This window comes from Onychomys torridus, chromosome 5, assembly GCF_903995425.1.
Source record: "Onychomys torridus chromosome 5, mOncTor1.1, whole genome shotgun sequence".
Classification (NCBI taxonomy): domain Eukaryota; kingdom Metazoa; phylum Chordata; class Mammalia; order Rodentia; family Cricetidae; genus Onychomys; species Onychomys torridus.
In genome coordinates this window covers 47,648,401-47,664,962 of record NC_050447.1, presented here as the reverse complement: position 1 = coordinate 47,664,962, position 16,562 = coordinate 47,648,401, and the positions used below count along the sequence as shown (strand labels likewise).

Sequence of the window (16,562 nt, the reverse complement as noted above, 5' to 3'; positions counted from 1 at the left end):
GTTCGCACCTCTGCGGCCAATTCCTAGGAGAGGCGCCAGTGACAGTCGCACGCGGGGCGTAGTGGGGGTACCTGCAGGTAATAAGGACACCGAGAACCCAGGCGTCGAGGCAGCCTTCAGGCGGGTGTTGTTGGCGCCGTCAACGGGGGAAATACCCCACCACGCACGAAAACCGGCCGTGCACGGGGACTCTCCCTCTCATTAGTTCAGCGGCTCCCTACGCCTGGCTGAGACCGGGATTCTTGCATACAGTCGGGGAAGCTCGGGCCCCCCATCCTGCCGCTCTGTTACTGTGCACCTCGCCGGTCCAGACGCGTCTATCTTCTATCTATGACCAAGCCGGGTCGGTCGGTGCCGAGTGGCCGAGAGTGCCGGCTTGAATTTGATTCTTCGCCCCTAAACATGCTAGGGCATTACAGGCCAATCCATCGAGAGAACTGGCGTGCGCTGGGGCGCATAGAATGGCGGGTAGTGAAGGGGAGTGAGGCGGAAGCTATTTATAAGCTGGTAGCTCGGGCGGTCAAGCCACTATCCAAAACTTCCCGGAAGACTTGAACATCTCAGGACCTAGCTAATCCGCTTTCGCTGGTCCGTCCGAGCTGTTCGCATTCATTGATTCTAGTGAGGGTTACCAGACGTGGCCCTGTACCGTCCCGCCGCCCTCAACACATCTCCACACCTAGCCCTCTCAGGCCACCGCCGAGGTACCACGTTCGAGGATTCCTCACGCGGAGTCCCGGAACCCGGAGGATCTAAGATGGATCGCCAGGTTCCGCTGGGGGTCATGAGGTGAGGCATAGAGGAGGATTGCAGTGGCGCTCTATGGTCGGGCCAACAACATCCGAGACGCCACGAGCAGAGGGTCGCCCAGAGCTGGGAAACACCGCCAAGTGTCACGAGTCTGTGGGTATGCCACAGATTATTCCCAGACGGGGGGGAGAGACTTCAGAGACCGAGCTTATGCAGGCTGACGTCGCCTCTGGGGGGTGGCTCTCGCTCGGGTCCGCGCTCACAGCGACTTTCTTTAGGCCCGCCGTCAGGTTTTCTATCTGTAAATGGGATTTAGGGTGGTAAAGTAGTAGTTACTGCAGGGGCAGTACCGTTCTGAAGCATCAGTGGGTATGTGCCAGCCTGCCAGCTCGTCCACAGATATAGAGGATGTATGTATATATGAGTCGGGACCTGCCACCCACCACCCCAGCATGCCCGCCGGCATGTCACCGCACCCCTCCGCACCGCCCATCTAGACACCGAGGTAGCTTGCAGCACACCTTTTGGTCGGTGAATGCACCTGTGTGTGCCTGCACTGCACATGCCGCATTGCGTGCAGTGCATGCCTCCCCTGCGCCACAGGAACTACCTCCAGCCAGTCCCAGGTGGAAGTAAATTCTTCCCAGACTTGACGCCCCCCCCCCCACACCGCCCTCAGGGCTGTCAGCTATAGAATAATTGGTAGGTAATTATATCTGAGTTTGGAGTCATCGTAAGTCCGTCATCACCTTGCCTTTAGGAGGTAAGAGCTCTCAGCGAGAGAATAAAAACAACATATGTCATGGTAAGACTAAGAAGATACAGTTAAGAACCAAGACAAGTTTTTTTAACTGCGTGTTCAGAAGAATCTCGAGACTACAAGAAAAGCTGCAGGAACGTTCATGGTGGACCCACCTCCAGGCGCCAGCACTAAATTCAAAAAACATTCTTCTCACATAGAAATGGAGCAGTAGCACTTTCTTAGGCCATTTGGGGAATTAATATGCTGGGGGCTGGATAGATGGGCTCGCAGTGCGTAAGAGAGTCCTTGCTGAGCAAGCATGAGGACCTTAAGAGAAAAAAAAAAAGCCAAGTGTGGAACACGGTGTGAAATCCCCCACTGAGGGTGGATCAGAGCAGAATCAAGATTGAGACTGCTGCGCTCAAAAGGGAATAAGGTAGAGACAATGGAATAACAAGTAAACATGAATAAAAATACCCAATCGACCCAATGTTCGTTCTTGGCTCCAAAGCACGACACAAAGGCAGTGTACCCTTGCGACAACGCGTGTGCGATGCTATACACATAACAACACACCACACACACTGTGTAGCAATGCACAGCGACACAGATGAAGATTGCAGCGCTGTGACGCAACTCTAAGAGGTATAGTCTTGCCGCTTACCCATGCCAGGTACCTTGCAACACCTCCTCAGGGCCATCCAGCAGCCAGCCGTTGCCGCCAAGCCATCGGGGTTTGGGCTGCACCAGCCAGTCTAGAACTGACAGAGAACTGGGTGAGACGGAGGCCTTCCTGGGGCAGTTCGATGTGACCAGCCTTGAGGGAGGGGCGTGTCACCCCATGGAAGAGGTGAGGATGGTTCCAGCATGCTGCCCTGTGGGGGCATGCCACAGGCCTGCAGCATCCAGGCACCGTCACCCTCCTGTCCCCCAGTCGCACAGCTGGGGCTGAGAGACCTGGGCCCGATGTCATTGCTGTCATCATCACTAACTGCTGTGACCACTCCTGCTGCCAGGGAATGAACGGATGATGCACCCGTGTTCCCCAAGTACCGTGCATGGGTCCAGAGACCACAGTACTGGGATATGGAAAACAGTGGAGCAGCCCACACTCTGCTCTGCAGGGCTGACCCCAAGTGGCGGACACTAGGTACACAGATCAGTAAACCAGACTTCTGCAGCCTCTAACAGTGGGAAGGGGCAGAGGGAGGACCTGCTGGAGGAAGGGCTGCTGGCAAGGGAGCACCCTCTCAGAGGAGGGTCTGAGGGCTGTGGAGGAATGAGCTTTGTGGGTATCCAGGGGAAATGTTAGGAGTACCAGGCATCAGATCAGGGTTCCACCTCTGCAGCAAGGACTGCCTGGGGAAATCTAGAGGCTCTGGGGCCATGGGCACTGGCCAGGGATTTTTTTGTTTTGTTTTGTTTGTTTTTCGAGACAGGGTTTCTCTATATAGCTTTGCACCTTTCCTGGATCTCGCTCTGTAGACCAGGCTGGCCTCAAACTCACAAAGATCCACCTGCCTCTGCCTCAAGGATTTTAAAGAAAAGTCTCAGTCTCGATTTGATTACTTTTAGTTTTTGAGGCAGGACCCCCTGTAGCTCAGGCAGACTTTGAACTCCTGAGAATGACCTTGAATTTCTGGTCCTCCTGCATGCTGAGATTATAAGTGTGTACCACCACATCTGCTTTACACAGCGGTGGGAACCAAACCCAGGGCTTTGTGCTAGCTAGGCAGGCACTTTACCAGCTGAGCTACATCCCCACCCTGGATATAAAGATATATGTGTATTTAGAATGTTTATTTTTGGGGTGTGTGCATATGTGGAGGCCAGATGACAGCTTGGGTGAGTGTGTTCTCTCTCCTTCCACCATATGGGTTCCAGGGATTGAACTCAGGTCCTCAGGCTTGGTTGCAGGTGCCCTGACCCCTTTATCCCATACACTCTTATAGACTGAGCCATCCCACAGACTGCACCCCTTTTAAAAGGGTGGAATCTCATGGTGTTGACACTGACCCTGGAATGTGTATATTCCATACTGGGGGCTCCATGCATGCAGATGAGGCAGCTGCACCCCACAGATGCTGCAGAGGTGCAGCTGAAGGCTGCAGGTGAGTACCCAGGCTGGGCAGCGGGTAGCTCAGTACACATAGCTCAGTTCCTTCTCTTCCTCAGGCTGGCATTGGATCCACTTGACCCCTAGTCTCCTGACCCCAGCTCAGCTTACCTGGTGGAGGTGGCACAGCCTCCAGGCAGGCGTAGGCACAGCCATTGTAGCAGCAGCGCCTGTGTCGCGGGCACTGGGAGTCGGCCTGGCAGCGTGTGGCCTGGCAGGCACCTGGGGCAGCGTCCGTGGGGGTGGTGGGCAGCGGTCTGCACGGGGTTGCTGGAGGCCTGTTGGTGTACCCTCTTCAGCCTGTGGGACATAGTAGAAGGGCATCGGCCTAGGCTCTCAGCCCAAGCTTCCTCCCTGGGCAGAACCTGCTGCCAGGGTGGGTCGGTGAATGGAGCAGTTCTGGGGTTGACTGGCTGTTTCTCTGTGAGTCCAGAGAGATGGCTATAAGAGGGAAGCAGGAGGGGAAGGAAGAATGAAGGAAGGGGGGTGGGAGGAGGGATGGGAGGAGGGGTGGTAGGAGGAAGAAGCTGTAGAAGGAAGGTATTTTTGGAATACCTTGGAGGAGATAGCTCTTCTCTGTCTACATGTGTTTGCACATACATGGGTGTACATGTAACACACATGCAGATATATACATGTATATTTCTGTATAAACATATATTTTTAGCCAGGTGGTGGCGGCACATGCCTTTAATCCCAGCACTTGGGAGGCAGAGACAAGTGGATCTCTGTGAGTTCAAGGCCAGCCTGGTCTACATAGTGAGATCCAGGACAGGCACCAAAACTAACACCAGAAACCCTGTTTCAAAAAACCAAAAAAAGAAAAAACAAAATGATATATTTTTAACTAATTATCCACATGTCTAGAGCTTTGAGTATTCATGAATCACACATAGAATATAATCACAAACATCTTGGATAAGTCTCACACACTAACACGGAGGTGGGAAGGTCACCTGAGAATATTTGTACGCCCTCTTTTGTGACACTAACCCAAAGTCAGGTAAAGTAGCTGGTATGGGGAGTCAGAGAGGTTGCCGGTGTCACTGACTGGCCAGCCAGGGCAGGTCACTCCAGACAGCCTACCTTGGGTCCCTCTGACAAGACTCCACCTATGCTGGTCACAGTGTCATGAGGGAACTTGAAATGGGATGTGAGGAGGGCAGATCATTAGACATTAACACACACACACACACACACACAACTCACATACACAGGTAGCATACCACATGTACAAATAAACAAAGTGACTTATGTCATCAGGTCTTGACTATGTGTGGATATGCATTAATTAGAACGTACGTGTTTAGTGCATATGCATGGTGTTGCGGGGGGAAGAAGGTGGGAAGGAGATGTTTTCAAAATAGCCGCATTGATCCACAGGTGATTGAATATGAATTTCTTTCACCTTTTTTTATATACAGGGTCTCATGTATCCCAGTTGGCCTCAAACTTGCTATGTAGCTAAGAACAACCTTGAACTTCTGATCCTCCTTTCTCCACCTCCCCAACGTTTCCTTTCTAGTTGAAAATGGCTGCTGGAGTTTGTAGAGGCTTGTGGTGGGCAAGAGGTCCAGGGCAAGCTGTTCAAAAGCATTCTGGCTAAGATAGTGCTTGCTGGAGCCAGAGTTGTGCTTCAGCAGCAAGCAGCTGTGGTTGTCATGCAGTGCCCTCTCTTCAGCAGCATGCAGCTGTGGTTGTGTGCAGTGCCCTCTCTTCAGCAGCATGCAGCTGTGGTTTGTGCAGTGCCCTCTCTTCAGCAGCATGCAGCTGTGGTTGTGCAGTGCCCTCTCTCAACAGCATGCAGCTGTGGTTGTGTGCAGTGCCCTCTCTTCAAGAGCATGCAGCTGTGGTTATGTGCAGTGCCCTCTCTTCAGCAGCATGCAGCTGTGGTTGTGTGCAGTGCCCTCTCTTCAACAGCATGCAGCTGTGGTTGTCATGCAGTGCCTTCTCTTCAGCAGCATGCAGCTGTGGTTGTCATGCAGTGCCTTCTCTTCAGTAGCATGCAGCTGTGGTTGTGTGCAGCGCCCTCTCTTCAGCAGCATGCAGCTGTGGTTGTGTGCAGTGCCCTCAGTTCAGCAACAAGCAGCTGTGGTTGCATGCACATTCTTCATGACATCAGTGGAGTGTTCAAAGCAGCTGGGATGCATGAGAGAAGTCCAGCACAGTGAAGGGTTTAACAACAGGAAGTCAAAAGACTCCAGGGCCAAACATCTTAGCTCATTTAAAGAAAAAAAAAAAAAAAAAAAACAAAAACAAAAAACCAAAGGTTGTTTGCATCAGAACCCATCTTTAATATTAACAGCACTTGCCCTGTGTTTACCATGTTCTGCTCCATCCAGTTCTATCCAGTTCTGCTCATGGTGGCTTCAAATCTGAAGCATTCTGCTGTGTGACCCTTCTCCATATGGGGACAACACAGCACCTCTCTCTTTGGGTTTTCTGATGATCAGACACACAGAGACAGGCACAGCAGTGCCCGGGGTGGTGTTTGTCCCTGGATGGAAGCTAGCTCAGGGTCACCTGTGGCCACTCCTACAAACTGGTCTTTTGCCTGGAAGACTGCTCCACGTCTGTCTTCTGGCTGGATGACCTCCCAGCCCTCAGCATATATATCCTCCTGAAGGTGGTCTCCCTTCACTAGCAGACACATGGATCTTCCTGGCGCAATCCTGACCCACGCACACTTTCGGTGCAGCCATCTCTGAGGCTGCAAACACCATGCAGTACTGCTGATATCCTGCAGGGGGCATCTGGTCACAGGGAATAAATTTTGCTCTGGATGCCCCCAGCTGGCATCAGAGCAGGCAGTGGCTTTCGGTTTCCTGCCCCAAAGCTGATGTGCAGGGTGGGAGCAGCTAAGATGGGGGTGCTCTGGTGACAGCTTGCTTCACCCAGAGAACCTGTTTCTTCTTGCTTGCCCAGATTGCTCATTCAATTTGTGAAAGGTAGGGGGCTCAGTAAAGAGCTTGCCTTGCAAGTTTGAGTACCTGAGCTCGATTCCCAGAACCCTTGTAAAAATCCAGGCTCACTGAAAAGTGCTTGTATCCCGGTACTTGGGAGGCAGAGACAGGCCAGCCTAATCTCTGTGAGCTCCCTGTCCCAAAAAACAAGGTGAAAGCTGGGCAGTGGTGATAGTGCACGCCTTTATTCCTAGGACTCAGGAGGCAGAGGCAGGTGGATCTCTGCATTCGAGGCCAGCCTAGTCTACAGAATGAGTTCCAGGACAGCCAGGACCATTACACAGAGAAACTCTGTCTCAAACATTAAAAAACAAACAAACAAACAAACAAACAAACAACAAACAAACAAACCAAAACCAAAACCAAGGTGAACAGAGCCTGAGGAACACTTGAAGTTGTCTTCTGGTGTCCACACATATGCATACCCCTGTACCCACACCTGCACTGCCTACACACATCCACAATCTACCCACACACGTCCACACAACTATCCTCCACCTATACAAGTCTACCCATAAACACGCATACATACATCTAACCCCCAAACACACACAAAAATAAAGAAATGAAGGAAAAAATGAACGATAAGAGAAAAGCATTGCTAAGTGACTCTTAGTGGATATGGAGAGGAAGGTCTGAGGTTAGAGGTCCCCAGAGACTCAAGGGAGACCTGTAGGGGCTTCTGAGCCCTGCAGTCTACTGTCCTCAGCATCCCGCCCCTCTCTGTCTCACATCCAGACAGCTGTCCCAGTTGCTTGGAAACTGCTGGCAGGGGACATAACCCCTCACCCTCCACTCCACATCCATCATCTACAGGATTAAGTGAACTCTATCGAGTTTAGCCCTCACCAACACTAATCCTGATCCACCCTGACAGCCATGCTGGCCCCCTTTGGAGGGTGACTGAGAGCCACTGGGTACTGGCAGGGGAGGTGGTGGGTTTTCTTCCCAGTAGGTCACATGTGCAGGCACTGTGGTGCCCGAGGTCAGCAGCCTCTTCTCTCCTGGCCCCCTGTCTCATTAGTTGGTCAGGGGCAGCCCGAGTGAGGGGTCTGCGGAGAGACTGGCTTTATACTAGCTGCCACTGTTGTCCCTTGGGAACACAGGCCTGTGTCCCCAGGATGGAGAGAAGCACCCTAGGCTGCTTCCTGACAACAGATGGGGATCAAGAGCTGAGGGGCCCTGGTTAAACAGTTTTGAAGAACATTCCGTGTCCCCTGCAAGGTGACACTTAGAAAGCTCTCACAAAGGTGCTTCCTGAGATCTGAGGAACTCAAAGAAACGCAGGGTGTGCTCTGCAGCCCTCCCGGTACAGATATACCAGGCTTGGCAGCCCAAGGGTCAGCCAGGACTGGCCTCCCCAAGCCCCTCTCCTCCCTCCCCTGTTCCCTCCCAGATGTCCTGGTTGTCCCCCTGCTAGCCATCCACCACCTGCCTGGTGTACTTGTGTACTCTGCTCATGTGGCAACACCCCATCCAGCCATTTGTCCACTCCCGGATGTACTTGTGTGCATGTGTGTGTCTGTGTGTACATCTGTGTATGTATAAGTGTGTCTGTGTCTGTGTGACTGTCTTGTGTGTCCTATCTCACTAGGACTCCACACTCCAAAGACTAGATAGGGCTAGCCCATGAGTCATATTCCAGAGGCTGGCATGGTGTCACCAATACCTAAGATTTGCATCAGTCTTACTCTTCACACGTGCTGTCCCCTCTACCTGCTGCTTTCCGATACCCTTTGCTCATTCTTTATGTTTGAACCCCAGAGCCAGGTCTACCTTTAGGCAGACTCAAGAGGCATGGGACTAAAGGTAGGGACAGGTCAAGGCTGACAGAGTTGCTCAGGTCAAGAATCAGACCAGTCTAGGGTTGAACCTTGGAGCTGTGGGATCGATTCTCCAGGAAAAACCACTAATTTACCTGAGACTCAGTTTTCCTCCTCTTCAAAATGGGCACAATAGCAGTAGTTGCTATGGTTGGGGTAAGGCCTGGCCTGTGAGGTGCCCAGCTCAGAATCCACAATGCTTCACCCCAGTTAGTACTGATCACCACTGTTTCTACCGAGTTTGACTCTGTGAGTTCAGGGGGCTCCGTTCCCATCTCTAAACATTCTGTCCAACCCATACCAATGCCTTTCAGTCGCTTCCTGCCTCCCTCCACACATCACTCACAAGGAGTGATTGGCTGGACACCCCTGACTGCCATGTACTGAGGTCGATGCTAAGACAGGTTCAAAAGAAGCCTGCAGTGCTGGAGAATGGCCCAGTGGTTAGAGCACTGGCTGCTCTTACAGAAGACCAGGGTTCAATTTCCAGAAACCACATGACAGCTTTACAGTTGTCTGTAACTCCAGTTCCAGAGGATACAACAGCTTCTTCTGGCTTCTGTGGGCACTGCATGCACGTGATGCCCAGACATGGCACAAAGGCAAAAACATCCATAGACATAAAGTATTTTTGTTTGTTTGTTTTTGTTTTTCGAGAACAGGGTTTCTCTGTGTAGCTTTTGTGCCTTTCCTAGATCTCACTCTGTAGACCAGGCTGGCCCTCAAACTCACAGAGATCCGCCTGCCTCTGCTCCTGAGTGCTGGGATTACAGGCGTGCGCCACCACCGCCTGGCAACATAAAGTCTTAAAAAAAGAAAAGAAGAAAAAAGAAAAACTTGTCCCCAGCACCAGGAGCTCTGGTCCAGCTGGGCACAGGAGGATGTTCAGAGATAGACCCCACAAACAGTGGTGTAGTGGCAATGTGATAACCTCCACTGTGGCAGAGTTCTTAGGAGCTGTGGGGGTGGGCACGTGGGACAGGGACCTCCAGCACTGAGACAGGCTTCTGCGCTCACACCACTCTCTGACAAACTGCTTGGTGTGGCCTTGTCCCTCTTGCTGGCACTGTCACACAGAGGAAGAGACTGAGGTACATGGTCCACCACCCCAGAAAGCTCCAGACTCAGAACCCTGGGCCATCTGGTTCATGGTTTGTGGCTTGAAGCAGAGCTTGTCAAGTCTTACCCCACTCAGGAGCCTGCAGCATGCCCCACTGAAGGTGTTACTAACCCATTTTACAGATGGGCAAACAGAGGCTCGGGACTAGAAAAGGCATCTTGCTCAAGCCGTGGCTCTCCATAGAGAGCAGCAGATTGGATCACCCTGACTCCTCCGGAGCCTGGCCATGAGGATCCTTCATCTCACACACCCCAGTTTCCACCATCCTGGGGAATAGTCCCAGTTCAGGGCACAGTTAGCTGTTTGTCATCTTCATCCAGGAACATTCTAGAAACAGCTCGTTCCCAACCCTGCTTGTGGCCGTAACCTACCCTTCTCTCCAGCTTATGTTGCTGCCTGGCTGGAAACGAAGCAAGAGCACGTCAAAATCCCTCCCAGAAGCCAGAGTGACAGCATCCTTCATGAGGCCTTGGCACCCCCTTCCCGTGATGTCCAGCCTTCATCTGCACTAAGGACTATCCTAGTGGAGCATCAAACACCAACTCTAGGTAGCACTTAGGTGTGTCTCAGCTCCACACACCAGACCTGAGCAGAGCGATTCCCCTAAGCTCTTCAATAACCCCGTGGCTATATTCAACCTCGAGATTCTGGTACCTGTATAGGTTGACAAAGCCCTTTTGGTCGGTGCCACCCACAGGAAGTGAATCAAGGATATGCCTTCACTGGACCTGAGAGGGAAGCATCAGCGGGTTCAAGTTCAGTGTCCTCGAACAGCCAGAGGCGGCCTGGTGAACAAGTGATGGGTCATCTGCAGGGTGGAACATCACATGGGCCTTGGGGGAAGGACAAGAACCAGCCACATTCACCAATCTGCTGCCTGTTGTCAGATGCAGATCACGTGCAGAGTGAATCTGCCACACACAAGGGGACCCAGAGCAGGGAATCCACAGAGACAGAGCCCTGGGGAGGCTGCTGGAGAATGGAAGTGAGAGCTTATTGGGTATGGGGTTCCTTTAGGGGAGGGAAACACTTTGAGAGCAGAGAGAGCTGATGAGTACACAGTGTTGTGTGTGCACACAAACACATACATATAGATAGACACATACAGATACACACACACATACACAAGACACACATGGATACACACATAGACACACATACACATAAATACACATACACACAAACACACACAGATACACATACAGATGCACACATAGTTACACACACACACACACACACACACACACACACACACACACACACACATTGATAGTTTGTCTTGGTGGATGAAGCTTATTTGGTAGTGCGCTTACCTAGCATGTTTAAAAACCAGGATTCAATCCCCAGCCCCGAATAAACTGGGTGTGGTGCACATGTTTGCAACCTCAGCACTCAGGAGGTGGAGACAGGAAGATGAGAAATGTAAGGTCATCCTCAGCTGCATAGGGAGTTCAAGTCCAGCCTGGGCTACATAGATCCTGTTTCAAAAAAAATAAAAAGTAAAAATAAAAAAGTCTTATGTCATGTGAGGTTCAACTCAACTCAAACATTTTTAAACAATATGAATATAAAGAAATGCATGTGCTGTGGACAGGGCTCACAAAAAAAGCAGAGGTCCACACAGATAAGTGATGTGTGGGGGAAGACAGAGCATGGACTGTCCTCAACCCTCCAGCTCTGGGCTGTCTGGATCTTTTGAGGGTAAGTATCAGTACTGCTGTATTAGAGGGAACTGTGGAGTGACCCCCATCTAGGGAGCTGGCACCCCACCTGCAAAGTTGCCCTCACTCCCAGGCCTCCCTTACACGTTCCACCCCTTCATTCCACAAGAGAGCTTTGCCCTTCTTTGGAATGTTCTAGAGACTTCATAGCTAGACCAATAAAAATGTCCTCCAGGTCTGGTTTGTGGTGGTGGAGGAAGAAAGCCAATTTTCCTCAGAGCCCCACTTGCCCTTCCTCGGGAATTCAGACGTCAGAGATCTAAAAATAAGCACCTTCCCTGGCCCACGGCCCTGGGGCTCAGTGTGAGGATGCACTGGGCCTCCACCGCAGGCCAGGTCCGTGGGCCCTTCCCAGAGGGGTGCTCCGAAGACTTCAGCTGGAGCAGTGTCACCCACTGTCAACTGCACATACCATGCCCTCTAGAACTTTCCATGTCTTCCTTTATGCTCTGGGTGACATGGATATCCTCTGCCTGAGCCTGTATGCATTGGGCTCTCAGTTAGATCTGAGGAGTTCTGGGCTGGACCCCAAGACACCGCCCTGTCTTCTCTTGGCTGAGTTCCAGACATGGGCGGACCCTCCCCCCTGACACTAAGTGAGTGAGACCCACCCTAGAGCAAACCCTCTGCTTCTTTTGTCTCCTACAAAAGCAGCTAGTGAAAAAGTAAACAAATCTTGCTGATAAGAACAACAGGAGCAAAGAGTGCAGCAAGACACCCTGAAAGCAAGCACAGAAGGTGGGCTCCAGGGAGAGAGGAGAGGCTGAGATGACATGAGCGCGTCTGGTGAGGGTCTCTGTGATGGCCATTGCCCACAGTCCCAGCTGCCATGGGCCCCAGGTACCTTCATAGGTTTCACACACACACACACACACACACACACACACTACATACCCCCAAACATACATATGCATATTTGCATATATATGTATACACATGAATGTAAGCACACACCCATAATATTTACACATACATCCCTGTATATACATACACTCAAACGTAATATACACATATGCAAACATGCACAGACATATGCCATGAATGTGTGTGTGTGTGTGTGTGTGTGTGCTCGGAGTGTGTGCTTGGTGCCTGCAGAGGCCAGAAGAGGACGTTGGATCCCCAGGAACTGGAGTCATTCAGTTATGAGGAGCCACCATAATGAGAGTTGCTGGGACTTGAAGCCAGATCCTCTGAAGAGCAGCCAGTGCTCTTAACCTCTGAACCACCTCTCCAGCCCCAACTCTTGTCTTTTCTTGAACCCACAAAGCACCTGCTGTTGGATTCCACACTGTAGATATGGAAACTGAAGTCAGACAGACCACAACCACTAGGCTTGCTTTTTTTTCTTTTTCGAGACAGGGTTCTCTAGAACTTGCTCTAGACCAGGATGGCTTCAAACTCAGAAATCTGCCTGCCTCTGCCTCCCGAGTGCTGGGATTAAAGATGTGCACCACCACTGCCCGGCATCCCTAGGTTTTCTTTAGGGCTTCACATGGGAAGACAGGGTTAGTGTTCCTTTCTCTCCTCCTGGGAGTCACTCAGGAAATGAACAGGCCTTGCTCTGGGGAAATCCAGTCCCCAGGTACAAGCCACTCCACTGAAGGACGTGCTCAGAAGGTGAGAAGAACCAGGGAAGGGATGTGGGCAGCCATGCCTGGCAGGGTTTACAAACCATCTCACTCTGTGGCCTGGGCTGTCCACCCTAGTGTGGCTGACCCAGGCCATGCGGAGAGGGGAAATAAACAATATCACCCCCATTACTCCCCATAAGTCCATAGAGGCAGTGAGGATGATTAAAATAGCCAAGTCCTCTGAGTGCCCCTCCCAGCTGTGACCAAGCAGGCATTCCATTTGGGCACTGTAACCAAACACCTGTACAAATCAACTGGAAGGAGAAGGCTTCCTTTGGGCTCAGGGTTTCCTGAGATCTCTCAGAATGCTGTCTCTTTGTTTGCCCTGAGAAGCAGACCATCGCAGAAAGGGTCAGGAAGTGTGGAGACAGAGGAGAGGAAAGGGCAGGGACAGATTATCCCTTCAAATTCATGACCCCAGTGAGCTACTTCCTCCACCAGACCCCACCCCCTCAAGTTCTCAGGCCATCCTTGAGCCTGACTGTCTATCCAGGTATAAGCCCATTAGGGGAATAACCCATCCAGTCCCCAGAGCGCTGACCTGTCAATCACCTCCCCCAGGCCCTTTCTCTCAATATTACTATGTTAGGGACCAGACCTTCAACACACAAGTCTTTAGAGAACATTCCAGACCAGACTATAATGAATTATCCGTCACTGATATACTGGAGTTAACATTTAACTGTGACTCACTTTCTTCCCAATAAAAATGGCTTCCCTTACGGCTAAGTCTGCTCCAGATACCTGCAGATGGGGTCCCCAGCCCTGACCAGCCCACAGCCATCAAGAGTTTCAGCACCAAGCTGCGTGAGGAGAGTGAGGCCATGGGTGCATCTTGCCTCTAAGCACATGTGGGCCACATCTCTCCTGGTGAAGGATGGCCTGAGACCCAGAGAGGGGGCAGTGCGTGACCTGAGGCTGCATAGCTCTTGAGAGGTCTATGCATGAGGACTTCTAAGCCAAGCCTCTGAGTCACAGCCTGGCCTTTCCCGGGTATATTCTCTCCCCCACTTTTTTTCACTCTGTCACCTATGCCTGTCTGAGCAGCAGGGAAGGGCCGATGTCTGCAGATAATGCAAAGCCCAGGGATTGTGTCCAAGGGCAGCACAAGATATAAAGAGCTTGGTTCTGGGAAGAGGCAGCAAAGCCCTTTTCCTCGGAGCTCGTCCCCTCCCTCTGGCCTTCCTTCCACCCTGACCCCCCTCTGAATGGCCTCTGAGCTTCAGCTCAGGCTGAGCCTTCCAGGAATGCTCCCTTTCTTCCTAATCCTTAATCCTTCCTCAGGCTCCCTTCAGGATATCCACCTCTTCCAGGAAGCCTTTGGTGGTTACATGTCTCATATGAACTTCATCTCCAACTACTTTGCTCCCTGACTCCCTTCCTGTGACTTCCTGTCTCTTGCTAAGAACATCCAGCCAGCCGAGGGTGTTGGTCTTCAGCCCAGGCCAGCCTCAGTACAGACTGACACCTCAGCTCCAGGCTTCTCCATCTGCCAAATTCACATCTACCCTTCAAAGCCAAGGGTGAAATGTCTCCAACCCCAGAACCCTCCTGTTGCTCCTGGGCAGGGCTGAACAAGCTCCCTCTTCTGTTCCCATCGCACTTGTTTGTAAGTCATGCACAAGAATATTCCAGGTGCTGATTTGAAGCTGGCAGGGAGTCCAGCAGCCCCAGCCCCAGGAGCCTGCGTTCCTCCCAGGAGCCACACATTGGTACTTCCCCATTTGATTTGAAGCCTGTGAGTGTGCCAGCATTCTGAGTCCTGAGCGCTTTCTGCACACCAAACCTTCACATATCTGCTCAGGTGTGTGAAGTGCGCTGTCCCCTCGACCCTCTGGAGGGTGCCCCCTTTGCACCCACCCCAGACCTTTCCTTATTGTCTGTCTCCTCAGTGCTCAAAAGCTAACACACCCCAGGGCTTCCTTCCCCTCATTCATGCTCTGCTGACCACACTGCTGTGTAGACACCCCGGGCAGGCAGCAGGCAGACAAGTCCCTCACCCAGGACAGTGCCTGCCAAACAGGGGCCACCAAAACACCAACACTAGAGCTGGGGAGATGTCTCAGTGGATAATGCACCTGCCATGCAAGTATGGGGCTGGAGTTGCAATATCCAGAATGCATGTAAAAGCTGGCAGGAGTGTCAGACACTTGTAGGCCCAAGGGCTCGGGAGGCAGGCGCTAGACTGGACCACCTAGAGCTCTGGCTTCAGTGAGAGACCTTACCTTAGGAAAACAAGATGGAGTAATCGTGACAAACAACTGTCGCCAATTGCCAGCCTCCACAGGCACTTGCATACACACGTATATGCACACACATACATTGCACACACCTGTAAACACACATACATGCATGTTACACACACGTGCACATACACACACACACACACACACACACACACACACACACACACACACAAACACACATCTCTACATATTTACTAAGAGGAACACATCACTCTGTCTTTTGCAGGCGAGATTGTTGGTGTCCAGAGAGGTCAAACAACTTGCCTGAAGTCACACAGTCAAAGACAAGCCCTCACTTGGACTCAGCCTCAGGGCCCCACTGTGCCTGCTTCTTCTCAGAACCTTCCTAGGTATTGCTGTCATTTGTCCCCAAGCTGTCTGCTTCACCCTCAAGGTGAGTGGGTCTCTCCTCATCTTGTACCTGCAGGTTCTCATATAGAGCTGTGCCAGCGTACTTTCCACTAAGTGGTTCCTGCCTGAGTAAGGCTCCATGGCCAGGCTTCAGGCACTGGGGGGTAGAGGGTGGGGGTCTGGGCGAGGGTGGGAGTTGAAGGGGGGAGACACCAAACGCTCAGTTTGTCCTCCAACTCTTTTACTAGAGTCTGCTTTCCAGGAAGAAGGATGCTTCAGTTAAAGCTTCAAAAGTAAAGCCTCCCTATGGGGCAGCCGTGTCTCTTGCCTCCTTGCTGGCAGGAGGGTGTCCTCGGGAGGGCACTGAGTCCCCTCTGCCTACCACTAGCTACAGCTCAGCTGGAGGAGACTCCCACGCTGCTGAGAAACCGCAGTATCTGAAGACCTGTGTCCCCTGGGCCACCTCCCACCCACAGAGGCCCCTCAACCCATCCCGGCACTTACTCGGGACTTCTCGGCCAGCCTGGCGGACAGCATTGCCTCCCAGGTGCCCTGGGCAGAGCTGGTGCCCAGTAGCAACAGGAAACTCACAGCCTGAAGGACCTTCCTGCTGCAGCGACCCATCTTGAGGCTGGTGGCAGAGTTTCCTCCAGGAGGAGTGACCTCCTCAGGCCCGGGAGAGGAGGCAAAAGGGGTAACAGGGAGGAGGGAACGATAGCCTGGGTGGGGCCTCAGGGAGGGACAGAGTGCTTTGCCTGGTCCTCCACACAGGGTCCCTGGGATCCTGTGTCCTCACCCAGCACCTGCACCCTGGATGATGGCTGCTCTTCAGGTTATTTTTCGCCCACCCTGTAGCTCCAGTGATGGGGGTGGCTGCAAGCTGGACAGCTCAGCTCAAATGGCTGGGCAGAGGGAGGGGGGGCACCGGCAGAGACGTGGCTGCCACGGGAGAGGCCTGCCACTCCTTTCTAACCAGCATGCTGTTGCTGCCTCGGGCTGGGCTGGGCTGGGCTGGGCTGGGCTGGGCTGCTGTCAGCACTGCCAGTGACTGTCTGTCCCAGGAACTGCTTTTGGGGTTCCTGCAGGGAGGGGACAGGAG

General features: G+C 52.3%; 1 pseudogene; it reads right to left on the bottom strand.

Moving 5' to 3' along the window:
• Positions 1-945: 945 nt before the first annotated feature.
• On the bottom strand, positions 946-16,151 carry LOC118584570 (annotated as a pseudogene).
• Positions 16,152-16,562: the final 411 nt, after the last annotated feature.